We start from the raw sequence: 10,005 nt of genomic DNA, 5'->3' as shown, positions 1-10,005 counted from the left end.
AAAATTGATTGACTTTAAATTACAATAATATATTATTGCAACAGTTATACCGAAAGTATTTAAATATAAAATTAAAATGCTTTAAAAGTACAATAATATAGCAAAATAAATTACAATTCCAAATATATCATTCAAATACAATTTTTTTAAAAATTATTCAAATAAAAAAATAATAAGATTACTTTGATGGTCATATATCATCAATTTCTTCCTCTTATAAAAATAAAAACAAAAAAATATATAGTTTTAGTTAACAAATTAAAAATAAAATAAAATAAAATAAAATAAAATTTAAAAATTTAAAAAGAAATATGTACCTAAATTTTTGGTAGAAGAACTGGATTTAAATTAGCATCTTGACATATTTTCTGCTTCTTGTTTTTAGTGTGAGCAGAAAATTGAATATTTTTTGTTAGAGGACATGTTGTAATATTATGCCATATGTCTTTGCATAATCCACACGTATTCATGGTATGTGAAAACTCTTTTCCACCTTTAAGACGTCTTCGTTCAGGACGACCTTTTGTTTTAGAAATCAGAGGGCATCGAACAATATCATTCGAGCTTCATTGATGTAACATATTATTTGGTCCTCAAAACACAACATTGATTGGTTGAGGATTTACTTCCTCGTTCTCATGTAATACTTGAAGTCGCCATCGTGATGGCAAGTAATTAGAAGGAATTTCATGACAATCTTTATGAAGAAAAATATTGAGAATGTGTCGACATAATATCCCCAAAACTCAAAATGCTTACAGCTATATGTGGCTATTTTACCATCCCAAAAGACCATGTGTTTTCTACTATTAGCATCTTTATAATACCGCAACACAAACATATTACCATTTTGATGATGAATTGAATATTGGATGGACCTTTCAAACTCCTCTTGAAACTTTTGAAAAGAAAAACCTGTGAGAAGACTACGAGCTTACTCTTGCAAAGGTGATATGAGCTTCATGTTCAATCTTTTGCATTTTTCTAACATTATATCATGCTCTTCTTTTTTCTTAATACCATTGATTGCTAAATCAACCTGAAATTAATTTAAATTAATAAAAACATAATTGTATAAGATTATAACAATGATGATATTTTAGAAATCAAAGATACCTACTTTATAAAATCACTTAAAGTTGTATGGGAATTTATGAATCTTTTGATAAATGCATTAATACTCTCGGATCTACCCGTGGTTGTCATTCCACCAAATAAATAGTCACGAAGATAAGCGAGTGTCCAATAACTTTTAATTTCATATAACCCTTTCACATGTTTATTTGATTGCAAGTTATACTTAACAACAACTTTTGACCAGTGATGTTCAAATTCTTCACGTGTTTCCAACTTATACAAACCATAAAAATCAGAACACCGTTTTGGATATTTGTCTCAAAGTATAGCATCAAACCAACAACTAAACTTGAAAGTGATGTGTCATATGCAAAAATTGTGTTTTGTTGATGACAACTCTTTTGAAATTGCTTCTTTCATCCATGGATCTTGATCTGTTAATATAGTCTTTGGTGGCTTCTTCATCAAAGATATAATAGTCTACAAAAAAAAATTATGTAATTAAAAAAAATGATACAATAACAAATGATATAAGAAAAATTATAAAATTAAGCTTAGAAGTTACCTTCATTAACCAACAAAATGTAGAAGTTTTTTCATTTCGTAAGAGTGCACATCCAAAAAGTATAGTCTTTCCATGACTATTCGTACCCACAAAAATTCCAAATGGCATTTCATAAGAATTTACCTTGTATGCAGTATCAAACACAACAACATCACCATATTCTTGGTACCAATCAAAATAATAAGCATGAGACCAAAATATATTCTATAACCTTATTTCTTCATCAAGTGTATATGCATACTGAAATTTAGAGCAACTCTTCGTTGCATCCTCACAATACTTAAGAAGATCAACAACATCAGTTATTTCAACTTTTTTCTTGGCTTTCAAAAACAGATTGCGAACATCCTTTTCAATAAATTAAAGATAAAAAATCTAGCTCTATGACACGCATTAACTGTCTAACTGAAAGCCCACCTTCCTTTAACAAGAAAATCCATTCAGAATAATCATCTGAGATAATTCGGTTAGCTAGTAAGAACCACACTTCTGATTGAGTTAGTAAAGTATGATTATGTTCAACAACAAATTTTGTAACTCGCCACTCATTTGGAAACATATCATGAGTTTTTTGTAAAGAAATTCGCAAATGAGCTTTACATTTACACCTAGTTGATTCTTCATTTCTTTGTTCTTTCGATGGTTTTATGATTTTCAAGGAAGTTCTACCTTCACGATGCCAAAAGAGAACACACCTACTCACAATTACATTTTGTTTGATTAATCTACCTTTTTGAACTGAGAACCTATTGGAAATCCCCCAAAATCTATGGAGAATTTCAATCAATCTTGATGAACAAGATTGTTATTACCCACACAATAACAATGAAAAGATAAGAACAATGGAGAAAGAAAAAGTGTAAAGAACGATGAAGGAGAAGAGTAATAAAATTCTGCAGAGTTTCTCTCTTCCCACAAACTGTGGAAAACTTCTTATTCACGTTGCAACTGCAAAATACTGTGAATACAATGTTATGAATACTTTATTCACTTCATTACAAAAATAAGGGTTACTCTCTCTATTTCTAGATTTAGGTTAACTTGGACCTCAAGTCAAAGCCCAAAATAGCTAACACTACTAAAATAAGCATAGGTGGTTCGACACTTCCTTACTGTGTCGAACAACCTGCTTCGACACAAGGAATTACAATTCAACACACCACCTAATTAATTATGTCTAAGCTATCTACATTCATCATAGCTCTTAGTCTTTTGAAAACATTGACCTGCATTCCCTTTGTCATGATGTCTGCAATCTGATTTTCAGTTCCGCAGTGTTCCACAATCTGATGTGCTTGCTTCGACCATGTGCTATCGGATTCTTCTCCAGATTGATAGCTGACATGTTGTCGATCTTCATGGTAATTACTCCATGATTCTTCGTTGTCCCTCTTCGATCAGATTCACCATCCACGTTGCTTGACATTCACAAAGAGAAGCAGCTATGTATTCTGCTTCACACGATGATAATTACACTACTGGATTTTTTCTCGAACTCCAAGCAACTGATGCACCACCTAGCATAAACAAATAGCCAGCTACGGATTTTCGATCCTGAGCATCACTACACCAACTTGAGTTAGTGTATCCCACTAATTTGCATTCTTTTCCTTCATCCGCTGCAGGAAACAAAATTCCATAGTTGAGAGTTCCTTTCAGATACCTTAGTATCCTCTTCGTCACTGCTAGATGTGATACCTTTGGCTTCTGAATGAACCTACTCACGATACCTACATTGTATGCTAAGTCAAGCCTTGTGCGACAAATGTATCGAAGTGACCCAATAAGTCTTCTATATTGGGTTGGGTCTACATCATCTTCGTATGAATCTTTCGACAATTGTAATCTGGGCTCAGTTGGAGTCGAAGTTGAGTTGCAATCTCGCATCTCAAATCTCTTGAGTATTTCGCCTGCATATCTTCTTTGGTGCATCATCATACCTCTACCACTTTTGTAGAATTCGATGCCAAGGAAATATGAAATGTCACCCAAACCTGACATTACGAATTCCTTGTTGAGATCACCTTTGAAGTCTTCGATCTCCTTCTTGCAGTTACCTGTTATCAACAACTCATCGACATAGAGGCATAGTATAAACAGTTCACTATTGCTTCTTCTTACATATACTCCATGTTCACTTGTGCACTTCATAAATTCCTTCTCCCTTAGAAAACCATCTATCTTCTTGTTCCAAGCTCTTGGAGCTTGTTTAAGTCCGTACAGGGCTTTATGCAGCCTATACACCTTTCTTTCTCCACCTTGTTTCACAAACCCAACTGGTTGTGTAACATAAACTTCTTCTTCTAAGGGGACATTAAGGAATGCATATTTCACATCCATCTAACACATCTTCCAGTTGTTCATGTTTGCTAGACCAACAACCAACCTGATTATTTCGATCCTATCGACAAGTGCAAAAACTTCATCGAAGTCGATTCCTTCTTTCTGAAGAAATCCTTTTGCCACAAGTCTCGCCTTGTGTCGAGTCACTTCGCCTCTGGGATTCAATTTCACCTTGTATACCCACTTCACATTGATTTCCTTCTTGTTTTGGAGCAATTTGACAGGTGACCAAGTGTTGTTGACTTCGATTGACTTCAGCTCTTCGCCCATTGCTTTCATCCATTTTGAATCTTTCAATGCCTCAGTTGCATTGATAGGTTCGACATCTGCGTAGAAAGCATAGTGTACCATCTTACCTTCTTCATTGACCATATCATCTAATGTAATCACACATTCTTGCAACCTTGTAGACATGTGTCTTGTTCTTTGAGGTCTGCTTGGGCCTGCTTCACTTCTGACTTCTTCCTGTCGAACTTCTCTTTCGACTTCACTAGCTGGTTCATCACAAAAGATTCTCACTGAATATTTCTTGACATTCTTAGTACAATCCCACTCCTTAAGCTCATCTATGATCACATCCCTGCTGATCGCTACTTGCTTATACTCTGGGTCGAACAACTTGTATCCTCCAATCGAATGATATCCTATCAGGATTATCTGATTCGACTTGTCATCAAGTTTTCTTCTCAACTAATCTGACACATGTCTCTGTGCTATATATCCAAACACCCTTAGATGACTCAAGCTAGGCTTGACACCAGACCAACATTCTTCTGGCGTGATTCTTTCTAGCTTCTTTGTCGGACATCTGTTCAGGATATATGTCGCAGTTGACACAACTTCTCCCCATAATTCTTTAGGTAGATGCTTGCCTTTCAACATACTTCTAAACATATTCATAATGGCTCTATTCTTCCTTTCTGCGACTCCATTCTGCTGTGGAGTGTAGGGTGGCACCACCTCATGCACAATCCCTTCTTTCATACATAATGCATTGAAGTCTTTCGACACATATTCTCTACCACCATCAGTTCTCAAAATCTTGATCTTTCGACTGCTCTTTATTTCGACCATAAATTTAAACTTGGTAAATACCTCGATCACTTCACTTTTCTTCTAGATCAGGTAAGACCACAGTTTTCGACTGAAATCATCTACGAATGTAACAAAGTATTTGTTACCTCCAATCGAATCGACGTGGAGAGGACCACATACATCAGAGTATATGACTTCAAGAATTGCCTTCGACCTGTTTCGTGCATCCTTACTGAAGTTGTTCTTATGCTGCTTTGCCTGCACGCGTTCTTCACACACTTCGTTTGGAATGTCGATTTCTGGTAATCCTGAATCCATATTTTTTCTCTTCAAATCTCTGATGTCTTTGAAATTGAGATGGCCAAGTCTATAATGCCATATCCATTCATCTCTGTTGGCTGCTGTTGCAAGGCACTTATGTTCCATCACATTAAGCTCAATCTTGAAGGTTCTATTCTGAGACATTAGAGCCTTCAAGATCAATCTTCCATTTGAGTCGAGAGCTCTCATCATCTTGTCTTCGATCGAAACTTTATAGTTCTTTTCGACCAACTGCCCTATGCTGAGCAAATTACTCTTCATGCCTGGTATGTACAACACATTTGAAATTACTGACCTCTTGCCATCTTTCCTCATAATCAGAACATCACCAACACCTTCAACTGCTAGAGTGTTGTCATTTGCAAATTTCACTGTGTTCTTCATTGAGGGCTTTATATTGGTAAACCAATCTTTTCTTCCAGACATGTGTAATGAGCATCCTAAGTCCAAGTACCATTGGTCCTTGAATCTCTCTTCTTCTCTTGTTGTAACCATCAACAACGTCTCTTCTTCTTCGTGTTTCGCCAGCTTTACATAAGTTTCTTGATTCTTATGCTTTTCTGGATAATCACTAGAATAGTGACCATACCTTTGACAATTGTAACACTGAATGTGACTCTTTTCTGAATTTTGACCACCACCTTTTCCTCTACCTGCAAACCACCTCTTTGGTTGCCTTGGTTCCAGGGCTTTCTCTGATTCGACCAATTTCCTTCTTGTTGATTTCAACTAGCCGAATTGTTGTAACCTTCTATGCCTTTGTTGCCATTCCAACTTCCTTTGCCTTTTCTTTCTTTTGTTGATTGAGCCTGCAAAGCCATATCACTCTTCAACTTTCCTGCAGCTCTTTCAGCTATTCTTTGTTCATGAGATTCAAGCGTCCCTTGAAGCTCTTCCTTTGTCAATTTTTACAAATCTTTCGACTCTTCTATGGCTACTACCACTTGGTCAAACTTTGGAGCCAATGACCTCAAGATCTTTCCAACAACAGATCTTGATGTCAACACTTCTCCACATACCTTGATCTGATTCACCAGTTTCGTAACGTTGGTGAAAAAATCAATTATGCTTTCATTGTCTTCCATCTGAAGCAATTCATACGTTCTTTTGTGAGTTTGTAACCTCACCTATTTCACCTTCTCCGCGCCTCCAAACGATTTCTCCAGAATTTGCCATGCTTCTTTCGCTGACTCTGCATCACTAACCTTTTCAAAGTTATCTGCATCAACACATTGATGGATTATAAAGAGAGCTTTATAATATTTCTTCTTTAATTCTTTATGTGCATCCTTTTTTTGATCCTTCACAGCTTCTGCAAGCGTTGTTACTCCTTCCTTCACAAGATCCCAAAGATCTTGATAACAGAACACAACCTTTATCTGCTTGCACCAATTCTCATAATTGTTGTTCTTGAGAATCAGAAGATTTGCTGGAAAATGCCCGTTTGGATGATTCGTTGCCATGTTGATTTTCTTCCCACGAATCGATTAACCGTAGCTCTTGATATCAGATGTTGGAAATCCCCCAAAACCTATGGAGAATTTCAATCAATCTTTATGAACAAGACTGTTATTACCCACATAATAGCAATGAAAAGAGAAGAACAATGGAGAAAGAAAGAGTGTAAAGAACGATGAAAGAGAAGATTAATAAAATTCTACAGATTTTCTCTCTGCCCACAAACTGTGGAAAATTTCTTATTCACTTTTCAACTGCAAAATACTATGAATACAATGTTATAAATATTTTATTCACTTCATTACAAAAATAAGGTTTACTCCCTCTATTTATAGATTTAGGTTAACTTGGACCTCAAGTCAAATCCCAAAATAGCTAACACTACTAAAACATGCATAGGTGGTTCGACACTTCCTTACTGTGTCGAGCAACCTGCTTCGACACAAGGAATTACAATTCAACAGAACTCGTGTTGATATGCATATCTCTTATAAAAATAAATGCTTCTTCCTCACTAAGAAAATTTTGACCAACAAAAGGAACACTATTTGACTCCTTAAAAGTGTCACCCTCACTAGTTTCTTGTAAAAATCTATTTATCTCAATATTTTGACTAGAAATCACAATATTTTCTTTCTCAGAAATTCCAATTTCTTCAACTTCGTCTATAATATTACGACCAACAATAATTTCAGAAGAACCATTTTTTGAAGAAACTTCTTCTCCTGAATATTCAATATTCAAACTCAAATCCAAATTTATTCTATTGTTGTCCATACTTTCCATTTTGTATTTATCTTCCAAAAATAAAAAGAACAAAAAAGGTTATTCACATGATTATGGAAAGTTATTTAAAAAAATTGGAATCATAAAATAACATAAAAAAAGATAAAAGGATATGACATACCTGAATAAGGAAAATTCTTAAATTGCCATACTTGAGAAGATTTACTTCTTAAATTGCTATATTTGAGAAGATTTCAATTTTTCTGTGAAAAGAAAAATAATACAGGAAGCGTGAAATATTTAAGAAGATAAAAAGTCTAGGTGATATATCAGATGTGAGGGTAGTTTTGTCATATATTTTTTTGTACCTGTAATAATTATTGTATTTAATTATTACATGTTCCAAAATAAAGTAGGTAGAACCTTTAATCATTTATTCTTCCTTAACTTGTGCCCCAAGGGCATAAGATATCATTTGACATTTTTATAATATGAAGTGTTATTATGATTTAACATATCTATGGTATAATTGCAAGTGTAGTAGGTGTAAGAACAAGATTTAGCTCTGCATCTAGTCTTATGTTTTGATGATAATAATTCATAGGCTCTTAGAGAATAATTTTTTACCCTAATAATTTTGTTTAGTGTGTAGATACTATATTCAAGTTCTAACTCTGAATGAATGACATGTGATGTCATCAGATTCTGAACCTAGTGCATTGTGACTTTAAGATATATGGTTTACAAGATAATCAAACTTTGAATTCTGTACCTCAACACTTCTGACTCTACGCTCATCCAAAACTTTGCTACTCCGACTCTGAGATATGTGGTCAGAATTTTTAGTTGTTTTTTAAAAAATGAAGTTGTATTATTTAAACAAAACATGAGATTGTAATTAATGAAAAATGATTTATTGATTCATAGTTTTGTTTATTTAATTTTGCAGAGGCTTTGTGCTGGGTTAACAAGTAACTATTCGTCTCTTTCATTAAAGTAAAGGTATGTATATGTTCTTGGTTAAAAAATGAATATTTGTTGCAAATGCATTTTGTTTACTGATTTTTGGATAGGAATTTATGTGGTTTTAAAGACAACTGGTCATCTTCTTCATCCTATTGAAGTTACTTATCTTTCTTCTTCTCTACCTACTTGAAAATATGAAGTTGACAAAATCTTACTGCAAACATTGTATTTTGTTTAAGTTATTTCATGAGGGTTTCATAGATTGAAGCTCATGTTTTTGTTTCTCTTCCATTTTCTTCTTTAGATCTATAAAAGATTTTAGATGAGATTTTCTGATATAGACTTTTTTTTTGTGTTTTCATGTTTCCCGTGTATTATCAGAATTACTCTTATTTCTGGTTAGATAATTATTTTTACTTTGATTTCATAATTTTTCAGAAATAAATATTTAATTTCATGCTGAAAATAAACTCCATAAGAGACATTTTAAATATTTTCATTCTAGTTCCTCCAAAAGATCTATCAAATTAAATGTCTCTTGCTTTTAATATTGTTAATTTGTTTATGATCAACTATAACCACAACTAAAACATTGTAACATTTTGCAAATGTCAATGGCTGTGATTTTCATCAGGTTCTTGAAAAAAGAAAACCAAATTCGAAAGATGGAAAAATCAATTTTTATTTTTTTAATTTTGATTCAGTGTTTTTGTCATAAAAAAATCATATTAAAGAATATTAGAAATTATTTTTATTTTGTTGATTAATTTCTTCTGTCACTTCTTTTCATTTTTCTATTTTATATATTTTTGTAATTTTTTGTTAATCTTATATCGTAGTTTTTAAATCATTTTAATATAATTCTTTTACTATTTCTTCTGCTCTAAACTAAATTGTTCAAAAATTATAAACCTAGTTTAAAGATTATATTATTGTTTTTATAGTAGATGAGTTAGATGACATTAAGTTGACTGTAATTTGCTTTATAATTCAAAGTTAACATACAATAGTTTGCTCACATCTTTTACTTGTAGTAGAGTAAAATTTCAAATTATAATTTATTCAAACTAGAAAGATAATAGATCCTATAAGTACTATTTTTTAAATAACTGTGTCCTATAGTATTATATCCCTTATTAGTTGCATTGGGTCATGTTATTGAATGATTGATATTACCATTGCATTAACTTTGCAATGATCACAGTGTTTTATCAGTCATTGTGTATTGCGCATAAATAAAAAAGAAGATATCAACTAAAACAAAATTCAATTTTTTAAAAACAAATTTAAGATAGAAAAAAAAGATGAAGATAGGAATTTAAGAAAAAAATAAAAAAGAAGATGTAGTATAACAATAAGATAGAGGCGGAGGAGTATTGTTCTAAGTAAAAAGAAGTAAAAAAGTTAAAATAAAAAAGAACTACATGTTACTATGACGTTGTTATGCGTTGCTATGTTGTTCTATTAAAACTATGATGATACTATGTTGACTCTATTAAAATTTAACTTAAAAT

General features: G+C 32.8%; 1 pseudogene; it reads right to left on the bottom strand.

The window, feature by feature from the left end:
* Positions 1–317: 317 nt before the first annotated feature.
* On the bottom strand, positions 318–7,585 carry LOC127095258 (protein FAR1-RELATED SEQUENCE 11-like; annotated as a pseudogene).
* Between the last annotated feature and the right edge of the window lie 2,420 nt (positions 7,586–10,005).

The sequence above is a fragment of the Lathyrus oleraceus genome, chromosome 6 (assembly GCF_024323335.1).
Source record: "Lathyrus oleraceus cultivar Zhongwan6 chromosome 6, CAAS_Psat_ZW6_1.0, whole genome shotgun sequence".
Lineage (NCBI taxonomy): Eukaryota > Viridiplantae > Streptophyta > Magnoliopsida > Fabales > Fabaceae > Lathyrus > Lathyrus oleraceus.
The sequence above is the reverse complement of the archived record's forward strand: the minus strand, read 5'-3'. Positions and strand labels throughout refer to the sequence as shown.